Genomic DNA, 12536 nt, shown 5'->3' on the forward strand with positions numbered 1-12536 from the left:
CCAAACAAATTTCCATAACATCCCCCCTCAGAGAAAAAAATAACAGCTGCAACCCCCCCCCCCCCCCCAAATAATTACTATTGCTATCATTACTGTTAATATTTTTGCTGTTGCTATACGTCATGTTTCGTGCATTGTCAGACATTGGGATGGCATTTAGCTCGGCAGCAGCAGCTTCTCCATCATCACTGAACACAATTGAACTCCCACTCCCACTGTTCAACAACCAAATGCTGATATAGTTGGCACTTAGTGGCACACATTAATGAACTGAACAATGCTAATGAAATGTGTCATCTTCTCTGACCGAACAGGACCATGGCATCTCCGAGTTGAGGTGGTAAACGCTGACATGCTGGTTTGCGAGTGTGGCTACCGTTAGCAGTGCTAGCAGCAGTCTGCTCTCCGTGCAGGATAACATCCACATGCTTGTACTGAATGTGGTTATGCATTGCTCCGGTCGAGCACTTATACCGGTATGCCAGTTTACTCTGACACAGGCTACATCCTTATTTTCATTTTCTATGTCAAGATACTGCCGGACCTCGCCGCCACCTTTTACACTAGATGCGGGTAAAACAGTTTAACCGACTAGTATTTCTGGTGACGACAAGCGATGTTTGAAACGTTTACATGACCAGTCGTTTAATCAGGAACATCCCTAGTGCTTTATATGTGTACTGGGGGACTGGGAGATGCATGTTAATGGCCAAACACACTGATGGTTGTTGGAATGTAATCATATTTATTGAGCTAGTCATCAGATGTGTCACTTGTGAACGGTACTCTGATATTCATTAATTTGTGTGTTTGTATGTGTGTGTCTGACTTCTGATGCCACAGACCAAGAAATCGAGACCAGGATTACAAAATGGTTGCAGAAAGCACCTGATGGGAACAGCGGAGGAAGTGAGTAAATGAGAAGGATGGACAATGAGAGAAGCTCTTATGCGTAATGCATTTTAGACTTTTGATCTGAACTCTTCACCTTTTGTAAGGTGCTACTGCTGGTTGAACACATGGAGACGTGATGTTCCTATGCATGGTGTGAAAGTCTATGCCAAGTTGTTTTGTCTAAAATATTCAATGTTGGTTTTTAAACTGAAGATATGGCAGTGAATGTTAAATTTGTAATAATGTTCTGTAGACTCTTGACATGTTGTGTTTGCTGACAGATGATGTTGTAAGAATATGTTAAGATATTATGCAACATTCTGCTGCATTGTATGTTTTTGAACAGTCTATGCCAGTGGCTCTCAACTGATGGGTCGTATATGTGAATGGAAAAAAGTCAGACTTTTATTTTGAAGTCTATAATTTCTGATACTGTGCTTTTATTATGAAGGGTGTGTGTTTACCATGAATGCAGCATGGCTGCAGTCATATACTGCCAACTACACAACTTTTCAGTGTTAAAATGTTGCCGCTTTTTGAATTGTGAAAAAAGTACTGAATGTTCCGATGCATATTGCACTTATCTGATAAAACTTTGCATTGATTATTCAATATTGGAAATGTATTTTGGTAATTAGCTGTGAAAATAAAGTCATTTGTATAATTGTACCACTGTTGCTTTTTAATCCGGGCCAGATGCAGCATTGATTAGGCTGACGTCTGGCCCAGCTCTGGTCCACATGGGGCACTTGCTCTTGGCTGACACTGCAAAGAATGACGGCCCCCCCAGTGGCCCAGATCTGGTTAGCCAGAGCTGGCTCACACATGGGCCAGCTCTGGACCAACTGAGGCACTTGCATTCGGGTGACATACCGCAAAGAATGACGGCCCCCCAGTGGCCCGGATCTGGTTTGCCAGAGCTGGCTTACACATGGGCCAGCTCTGGACCAACTGAGGCACTTGCATTCGGGTGACATACTGCAAAGAATGACGGCCCCCCCAGTGGCCCGGATCTGGTTTGCCAGAGCTGGCTTACACATGGGCCAGCTCTGGACCAACTGAGGCACTTGCATTCTGGTGACATACCGCAAAGAATGACGGCCCCCCAGTGGCCCGGATCTGGTTTGCCAGAGCTGGCTTACACACGGGCCAGCTCTGGACCAACTGAGGCACTTGCATTCAGGTGACATACAGCAAAGAATGACGGCCCCCCAGTGGCCCGGATCTGGTTTGCCAGAGCTGGCTTACACATGGGCCAGCTCTGGACCAACTGTGTGTGTTTGCAGTTGTCCATATCTGGACCCCCAGTGGGGGGCCGTCATTCTTTGCCGTATGTCAGCCGAGTGCAAGTGCCTTCTGTGGGCCAGAGCTGGGCCGGACCAATTTTGCTATGTGGGTGGTGTGAGGGCGCCTGTCTCCAGCTGAACTCAACAAAGACTAAATAGGTGATTGTGACATTCTCCAGCAAGCAGAGACAACTGGCAGAGGCCATCACTACCACCATCTGGGGGAACCTGTGGAGGTGGTGGAGGAATACAGGTACTTGGGCACAATTTTTGACGGCCTTCTGAGGTTTTCCAAAACCACTGCGGAGATCCTGAAAAAGTGCCACCAGAGAGGAAGCTGAGATCGTTTGGAGTGAATAAAGTCATTCTCCTGACCTTTTACCACTCCTTCATCGAGAGTGTCCTAACATTTTCATTCATCTCCTGGTTTTATTCCATCAGCCTGCAAGATCGGACACGTTTACTTAGCATCACCAAAGTCTGCTCTAAAATCATTGGACACCCTGTTAGAGCTCTGTCTGCTTTCTGTGACCAACAAACAATCCACACTGCTCACAGGATCCTACATGACCCCTCACACACTCTACACTCAGTGTTTGAGTGGCTCCCACCAGGCCGCAGGCTGTGCTGTCCATGCTGCAGAACACAAAGGAGGAGGGCCACCTTTGTCCCCACAGCAGTCCAGCTCCTGAACTCTGACACCTCCCTGTCCCAACATCACTGCCCCCTCAACTGACTGAATGCACACAGCACACAGCACTTTACCATGAAGCACAGAGCACTTTGACGGTCACTGAAAATACTGACTATAGCACTTTATATGATTTTAAGTTGATATTCTGTATTGTTTTTTTTAACCCATGAGTCTCCCATGATTTCCGTAGGAATGATAGTCTGTCTGTATTCAAATGTTGCAGCTTGGAATAAAATTTGGAGACAAAGTGACCTTGACTATCTAAAAGAGTCTTTTCTAATAGTATCCATCTTAATATATACATAGTGTCTGACCTGAAGGTATTTGTAAAATTCTTTTGTTTGTAGTTTGTATGTTGCCTGTAATGATACAAATGTTTTAAATTTCCCCCAAAGGTCATAAATATGGTAAATTCCTGCTTCATTCCAGTTCTGATAGTTAGATCAAATGCCCCCCCCCTATTTAAATCAGGATTATCAGTCATTGTTGTTAAACAACTCAATTTATGTTTAGTCCTTAATAATTTCCGTAGAGAAGTATTACCCACATTAGTAATTAAAAAAATGTCTTTCCCCATAATTGGTAGTTAACTCCTGCGTTTATCAAGAAAGTTGACAGGAGATTACGGTTTGGAGAAGGTTGCTTCAATCTCAAACCATGGTAGCTTTGGTTGAGCAGTTGCCCATATTGAGATAATTCTGGCTTGCATTGAGATTGTATAGTGGGGAGGCCCCATCCTACTTGTTCTTTTGGTAGTTGTAAAATATCTAAATTAATTTTAGGCTTTCTGCCAGCCCATATAAAGTCAGAGAGAGCTTTATTTATATCTTTAATGTTGTTTCTCTTCAGAGCTATGAAAAGCATAGATAGAGGATCAATCATTTTGGGGATAATTATCATCTTCATAAGATTGACTCTGCCAAGAAAGGATACAGGAAGCTTCTTCCAACATAACACCTTGTCCTTAATGTGTTTTACCATGGGGTTAACATTTTCAGCATAAAGTTGACACATTTTAGGTGTTATTTTAACCCCCAGGTATGTGAATCCATCTGGTGCCCAGCGAAAGGGTTTTACAAAGTCAGGTTCATACTCACACGAAAAACCGAGAGGCATGATTTCAGATTTTGTAAAATTAACCTTATATCCAGAGATTTGACCAATCTCTTTCACACAGTCGATTAGCGTAGGTATTGAGTTTGGTGGGTCTGGTGTTAATGTCAGGAGGATATCATCCGCGTACAGTAGAATTTTGTGCTGTGTTGTTCCTATGACCGTTCCTTTGATATTCGAGGTTTGTCGGATAGCTATGCTAATGGCTCTATAGCTAAAGAAAACAACAGAGGTGATAGTGGTGACCCTTGAGCTGTACCTGGAAAACTGGCTTGTTAAGACCGAGGCAGTGAGCATTTTGTATAAAAGCTGTACCCATTGAACAAAATATGATTGAAAGACAAATCTTTTCAACACTTCAAGCATTTATTTTCGCTCAATGCGATCAAATGCTTTCTCTGCATCCATCGTTACTATAGCACTTGGAGTTTGATTAAATTAAGATAGTGAATAATATAAACTAAACGTGTGAATAACAGTAAATTGTTTTAGGCTGTCACCTCAGCCTTTCTGTGTAATGTTTGTGGAGCCAGTAAATGACCGTGGACTGCCATCTAGTGGCCAGTCTTGATGAGGGTAGCAAGGTATAAAAGGGAGGAGACTATGAGCCCTGTAAGCTCACCTGTGCATATCCTCACCTGTGCGCATCTCCATCACCTTTCTCCTTTGTCTCTGCTGGGTTGGCGCGGCGTCTGTGCTGCTGAGTTTCTCTCTGTTTGGATTATGCGTGGCTCCCCGAGTAAGTTTGCTTTTAACCACGCAATGTAATCACGTACCATCTTTATGTTGATTAGGTGCTGCGGTCTGTTTTAAGTTTGTTTATTGTTATTAGGAGGATGGTTCTTCAGACGGCACCTTCAACACAACAAACAAATAGCTTCCTTGGTATAGTGGAACGAGGTATGTTGACTCAAATTTAGAATTACTTTTATTCTTGGGTGGTCTGGATTTATTTATCCTGAGGGATGCCGCCAATACTGTTTGATATGGTGAATGGAGTTAGTAATGATTGTAAATGTTTTCAATAAATGTATCTTTTAATTTTTCTGTTGAATGAGGGCTTGGAAATTGTGAATTAAATGTTTATGTATTTAATCTAATCTTCCTTTTTTCTTTCTGTATTTTTCTTCAATAGTTTTTACGGTGCTACAGCAGGCAATAAAATTTAAGCACCCGTTTGAAATGAGGCGGAGAGATTTTGTAGGGTCCGCTACAAAACGTCTTGTGTTATTTGATGAAGTACGGCCTTTCATAAACCCTGTTTGGTCTGCATTAACTATATCAGTCACCACTCTTTCTATTCGATTAGCCACTATTTTTGAAAGTATTTTTACATCCACTCCAAGTAGGGAGATAAGAAGCGCATAGTTCTGGATCTTTCCCTTTTTTAGGGATAACTATAATATGAGCTTAGCACGTAGATTTTGGGAATTCATCCTGTTCAAAAGATTGGTTGAACATACGTTGTAATAGTTTGTTAATTTTACTTTTCATCTTTTTATAAAACTGTACACAGAATCCATCAGCCCCTGGACTTTTATCTGACTGGAGTGAGGAGATAGCTTTATCAATTTCTGTTAATATAACAGGTCTTTTCAACAGTTTAGCTTGTTCATCTGTTAGCTGAGGCATCTGTAAGCCATCTAAAAAATGATTACTGGTAAGTGTATCGTTGTCCAATTCTGAGGTATACAACATTTCATAAAATTTCTGAAAGCATTCATTGGTCTTTGTATTGTTTGACGGATTTGATCCTCATCAGATATTGCAGCAATCAAAGCTTTTTGGGGAGAGTTTCTTGCAAGACGAGCTAAGAACTTACTTGGCTTATTTCCAAATTCAAACAATCTTTGTCGAGCAAACAAAATATCAGACTCAGCCTTCTTTGTTAGTAAATTAGTCAACATTAGTCTTGCCTCCTTTAACTCTTTAAGCACTCCATCCGATTTGGATCTATGAAAATCTTCCTCTAATTTTTTTTCTTTTCTTTTCAATTCATGATTGTTCTTGAGCGTGCTCTTTTTTCTTCTTGCTAGAGAATGATATAATCATGCCTGGCATGTAAGCTTTATAAGCTTCCCACACCAATCTCGGATCAGAGTCATTGCAGTCATTTACTTCTAAATAGAGGTCTGTCTGTGTTTCCAAGAATTTGATAAAATTATCGTCATGAAACAGTGATGCATTCATTTTCCAAGAGAATGATCGCTCTGGGGGCCTAAGAGGCTGCATTTTCAGAGTGACAGGAGCATGGTCTGAAAGGGCAATGGATCCAATGCCAGACTGTTCTACCAAATGGGCTAGGTGTTCAGATATAAATATATAGTCAATTTGTGAGAATGACAAGTGAGCTGGAGAATAAAATGTGTAATTCTTGTTATTGGGATTCATATATCTCCAGACATTAGGAGCATAAACATTTCCTAACAATACTGATTCTCCATACAGTTCTCCTTTTACTAGAACTATCCTTCCGTCTTTATCTTTATAACTATTTTTAGCTGTAAATGGCAACAATCTATGAACTAATATAATTGCACCTCTTTCATTTGTAGAATAAGATGTAAAATATACCCGTCCGACCCATTCCCAGAGATATTTGTTGTGCTCCTCCTCATTCAAATGGGTTTCTTGGAGGAATGCAACCTGGACACCTTCCTTTTTAAGATGCAGACAAAGTAAATTACTGTGAAAAAACTGATACCAGGATTTCACATCATTTTACTGTATTATTTCACAGTAAAATACTGTATTCAAAACATCCTTTGTGATAACAGAACAAATTACTGCAAAACTTGAATTGTGCTTGAACCGCGCTGCATTGTGGGATCAAGAAGAGACAACAGGTGGATGGATACCATTCTCTTTATGGTGGATAATGTTACGACTTGACACACATACCGATAGAAGAGCTCAAAGGTAAGTTAACATCATTAGCCTAAAATATTAGACAGCTTGTCACAACTTTCTATTAGTTGTGTGAGTTAGTAAATGAACAATCTTTTGGATCAAGGTAACTCACTTTATGCTCCACTTTTTTTTTTTTTTAATTTCAAAGCCGTTTTTCTCTGCTTTGCCTCACATTTGGAAAGCTTTTCATTTAATGGTCTCTATATGTCGTTAGGATGCATAGTGTGTGAGTTATTCAACCAAGAATATGCTTTGTTTTCGCCGCGAATTAGCATGAAAGTCAAAGTAAGCTAACGTTAGCCTCCAGCTGCAGCAACTAAGTCATTACAAAGCTGTTTTTCTCCGCGAAGCTTTGCCTCACATAGAAGTAACTTATATCTTTGGAAAGCTGAAATCAAGTGTTTTCATTTAATGGTCTCTACATGTTGTTAGGATGCATAGTGTGTGAGTTATTCGACCGAGAATATGCAGTGTTTTCCCCGCGAATTAGCGTTAAAGTTAAAGTAAGCTAACGTTAGTCTCCAGCTGTGGCAACTTAGTCATTACAAAGCTGTTTTTCTCCGCGAAGCTTTGCCTCATTTAGCTTCCTCTCCCTCTCCTTCCTGTTCCTGTCTCTGCTATAAACTAGGCTACTCATCTTTTTAATCTCTGCTTTTAAACTCTCCCACCACCTCCCGATGTCCTCCTCACACATACTTGTTGTGTTGTAAGGATGAAAAGAAGCTAGCAGGCAAGCTACTTCAGAGGAACGGTGTTTACTCACAGAAGTCAGATACAAGTGCGCTGTATATCCTCAATGCATGAATTACATGGAGACACACTGCCACCTACTGGCATGATATATTTATGCAGGCACACACGTATACCACATATCCCTCTTTTTAAGAATAATTCCTCTCATGAAAATACCAATGGATAGTGAACATTTAGCTGCATCAACACTTAGATAGTAACCAACCTTGCATAGTAAGTAATTATGAAATAAAAAAACAAACTGAAATTAGCTTCTGAATATCCCAGTATTCCCTAAAATCTGTAAACAGTACTATTCAGCGAAACACTTATACGTCACCGACAGTGACACATTTGTACTTAGATAAATTTCCAATTTTCTGTAATCTGGTGCTGACTGTAAAGAGCTTCACATGGAAAATTACGTTAATTAGAATTGTCCATAACATTATCAATTGTGAACTTGTAACAGTCCATAAATCAAATTGGACACAGGTAACAGTCCGTAAATCAAATTGGACACAACTAACAGTCCATAAATCACACCACATTCTGCCCCTTTAAAAAGGCAGAGTTCAGGTGGCAAAACCTCCCAGCCATGCAGGCGGCCGAATCTGCCTGCGACACCGCTGGGGCCTGGGAGATGGTCGAGCAGGCGGGGGGGTCTGAGGGGGCCTATAAATATCCTCAGGCTGTACACATGCACTGGTTGTGTGCACTTCAGGGGAGGGGAAACTTGCAGGGGCCAGGTGTACAGCGTTCCATACTTTACCATCAGAAAGTTCGTAGGTTGCCGGGCCTTTCTGAGCAATAACCCGGAGGGGCTGTGTGAACTTGGAGTGTCCTTTCTTTATGATTCCTGGCTTCCTGATCCGAACATAGGAACCACACTGAAACTTTGGAGACCGTGCACCCTTACGTTCATCCACATAGCGCTTTACTTTGGCTTGTTTCAGAGTCACAGTGTCTCTCAGAGCCTCCGGCTGAGCAGACGCGCGAGGCGAAGCAATGTTTTTGATGTTCAATTTGGTGTGGAATGGACGGCCATGTAGAAGTTCAGCAGGGGAGACTTGAGTCAATGCATGGGGAGTTGCTCGATAAGTGAGGAGGAAGTCTGTGACAAAGGGCTTCCATGGCCGACCTTCAATGTCAGCTGTTTGTAAACAGTCCTTTAATACTCTGTTCCATCTCTCAACTTCTCCATTACTTTGCGGATAGTAGATGGAGCTGCGGCAGTGTGCAATGTCCTGAGCTGCTAAGAAGGCCTCGAACTCAGCAGACACAAATGAAGGACCGTTGTCAGTCACAAGTTCAAGGGGGTTGCCTTCACGGCTGAAAACAGCAGACAAGAATGCAATGACAGTAGCGGACGTCACATCTGAGGTAAAGGCCACTTCAGGCCATTTACTGTAATAGTCCAAAAATGTGATGGCAAAACGGCAGTCAGGCGGAGCAGAGTGGAATGGGCCCACAATGTCCATGGCAAGTTTTTCCCAGGCTGCATTGGGAAGGGGCACCGGTTGCAGTGGGGCAGCTCTGGTTATGGCGGTTTTGTCATGTTGGGAGCAGGTGGTGCATGACTTAATGGTAGCTTCAACATCAGAGTCCATACCAGGCCACCAATAAAGCTCCCTAAGTCTTTGTTTAGTCCTCACCATACCTTGGTGAGTGTCGTGGGCAAGCTGTATGAGTTGTGGCTGAAGAGTCGGGGGGATCACAACTCGGTGAGTACCTCTGACCAACACCTCATCAAGTTCAGCCAGCTCAGTCTGTACACGGTAGAAGGGCAGAAAAGCCGGAACAAGGCCTTTAGCTGTCCGTGGCCAACCATTTCTTAGATAAGCCATAACCTGCTGCAGCACTGGGCAATCTTGGTAGGCAGAATGTAACTGCTCTGTAGTAACAGCTGCCAAGTCCACAGACACAATTGCTATGATGTCCTCATCCTGCTCTTGTGGTTCAGAAGACGGCAGGGGCATGCGTGACAAACAGTCTGCTATGACGTTATCACGACCTGGCTTGTATTCCACAGTGTAGTTAAAGCACATGAGACGAGCAGACCATCTCGAAATCCTCTGCTCTTCCGAAGCCTTTGGTGGACAGCAGGGCAGTAAGTGGGCTATGGTCTGTGCACAGGGTGAAGTGTCTTCCCCACAGGTACGTGCGCCAACGCTCAGCTGACCACACACAAGCCAGAGCCTCCTTCTCTATGATAGAGTATTTCCTCTCACAGTCAGTAAGGGACCTGGACGCAAATGCTACAGTCTTTTCAGTGTCCCCGTGTAGCTGCACCTATGCCATAGTCACAGGCGTCCGTAGTGACAAGAGTAGGGAGAGCAGGGTCGAACAGTGTAAGCGCTGGGCTTGTAGCTATCAGTGCTTTGATGTGCGAAAAAGCCTCGTGGGCAGCATCAGTCCATTTAAATTCTGCATTTTTCCTCAGCAGAGCACGAAGAGGTTCCACAACAGAGGCGTAGCAGGGGATGAACTTTGAATACCACCCCGTGAGGCCCAGGAAGGACTGTAGGGCCGTGGCATCACGAGGGGGAGGAGCCTCTGTTATAGCAGTAACATGATCTGGGTTGGGACGGATGCCTGAAGCAGAAACAACGTGGCCCAAAAATAAAAGTTCAGTTTTCCTGAACAGGCACTTTTCCACATTTAGCTTCAGTCCACTGTTGTCCAGTCGGTGCAGTACAGCTTTGAGTCGTGTCTCATGCAGCATAGGAGTGTCAGCATACACAATAATATCGTCTAAGTAACATTGTACACCATCCAAACCCACCAAAAGCTGTGACATCATCCTCTGGAATGCACTCGGGGCTGATGCGAGACCGAAAGGGACCTTAGTGAACCGAAAAAGTCCATCATGAGTGATAAAACCAGTAAGGTCTCGGCTCTCAGGGTGCAAAGGCACCTGATGATATGCATTTTGTAGGTCAATAGAGGAAAATATCTGTGCTCCTCGTAGCTCATGAAACACCTCCTCAATATGTGGCAGTGGATGGCTATCAACAACCACAGCCTTGTTTGGCTCACGTAGATCTGGACATATCCTGAGCCGACCCGACTTTCGGTGCACCACTACTATGGGTGAAACCCATGGTGAGGAGTTGATGCGTTCAATGACACCGTCCTTTTCCAGTCTCTGTAGCTCCTGGGACACTACATCACGAATGGCGAAAGGCAGACGGCGTAACTTTTGCTGCACAGGCTGTATTTCAGGTCTCACAGTGACTTTGTGGACAAATCCAGTAACTGTTCCAGTACCTGAAGCGTCAGTTTCAGCAGCTGTGTACTGTACAGGGACAGCAGGGGATGTGTTAGTAGTGACATTACCCTCTCTGATCTCAAGTTGCAGGGCATTGAAGAGATCCAGGCCTAAAATGGGCGTACCTGCTGGGACAATATGAATGTACTGGGACGTGCATTTCGTCATGAATGTGACCGCTAGTTCCACACAACCTAGCACGGGTATGGGTTTCTTTGTGTACGTGGTCAGCGTTTTTCTGGGCTTTAGGAGAGGGGTGTGGCTGAAGTGACTCTTGTACATGTGCTCGGGGAGAATGGAGACACCAGACCCGGTATCCACCATCAGATCGGCAGTAATTGTAGGGCCACCTAAAGCCTTCATGAAGACACTGCACATTAATTTACTGCTCCGTGTAATTGCATCATCCTCATCAACTAATAGCACCGTGATGTAGTCACTGGAAACTTCTCCCACATTGCATGAAGCAGTCCTGCTCCTGCACACTCTGGCAAAATGTCCAGGCTTATTACAATGTCGGCAAGTGACTGATTTAGCTGGGCACTTGGGGTAATTTGCAACGTGTGTTGAAGAGCCACATCTGTAGCATGTCTTACCAGCTGCCGTTGAGGCGTTCAAGACAGCAGTCTTTGGAGGCAGTCTGGGACCAAAGTTGGAGTGTTTTTGCTGCCTTTGCTTCCCGCCACGAAAAGTAGTCCCACGCACCATGCCGACAACAGCCTCGGCTGCTCCTCCTGATGAAGCTATTGTTTTAGCTTCAGCAACTGCATTTTCAATCTGAGCAGCAATTGTCAAAGTCTTTTCAAGTGTAAGCCTATCCTCAAGCAGCAAGCGCTCTCTGATCCGTGCATTGAACGTCTTCTCCACAATTTGGTCTCTTATCATATCGTCAGACAATGTTCCAAACTCACATGTAACAATTAGCTCCCGCAGAGCAGCTGTGTACTGAGCTGTGGACTCACCAGCTCGTTGAGCTCTCTGGCGAAACTTATTCCTCTCCGCGACGACATTCAATTTTGGTACAAAAAATGTCTTTAAAGCCTTCAGTGCATCTTGGTAGGAATCCCCAATCGCTGGCAGCGTGTAAAAGATCCGCTGAGCCTCCGCGCCGACCGTGTGTATTAGCAAAGCACGCTTCCTCTTATCCTCCACTTCGTCGGCCAGAGCAAGCACGTAGTTATCAAACATGCGAATCCATGCTTCGAAAGGCACCGTAGGCTCACCTGGGCTTTGTAAAAACGCCGGAGGTGGCGAAATCCCAAACAGAGCCATCCTCGTCGCCAATATGTTGTGTTGTAAGGATGAAAAGAAGCTAGCAGGCAAGCTACTTCAGAGGAACGGTGTTTACTCACAGAAGTCAGATACAAGTGCGCTGTATATCCTCAATGCATGAATTACATGGAGACACACTGCCACCTACTGGCATGATATATTTATGCAGGCACACACGTATACCACAATACTCTCATTCATTCTCCTGTTTATACATTCTCTCACTTTCTTTTTATACCTTTCATCCTTCGCTAAACCACCATTCAAACACTACACAACACTTCCCCTCCTTTCAACTTGTTTGTCTGTCTGCTATGCCCTTTGCTCCCAAAACTAAATCTATCCTGTTTTTAATACTCTGTTT

At 43.7% G+C, this 12536-nt stretch overlaps 1 long non-coding RNA gene across 1 annotated transcript; it reads left to right on the forward strand.

Moving 5' to 3' along the window:
• The first annotated feature begins 253 nt into the window (after positions 1-253).
• LOC311254041 lies at positions 254-1563 on the forward strand. Its single transcript, XR_014622161.1, has 2 exons — positions 254-476; positions 844-1563. It is a non-coding gene; the product is annotated as an uncharacterized lncRNA (long non-coding RNA).
• The last annotated feature ends 10973 nt before the right edge of the window (positions 1564-12536 follow it).

The sequence above is a fragment of the Pagrus pagrus genome, assembly GCF_965226575.1.
Source record: "Pagrus pagrus genome assembly, contig: HAP1_SCAFFOLD_193, whole genome shotgun sequence".
NCBI lineage: Eukaryota > Metazoa > Chordata > Actinopteri > Spariformes > Sparidae > Pagrus > Pagrus pagrus.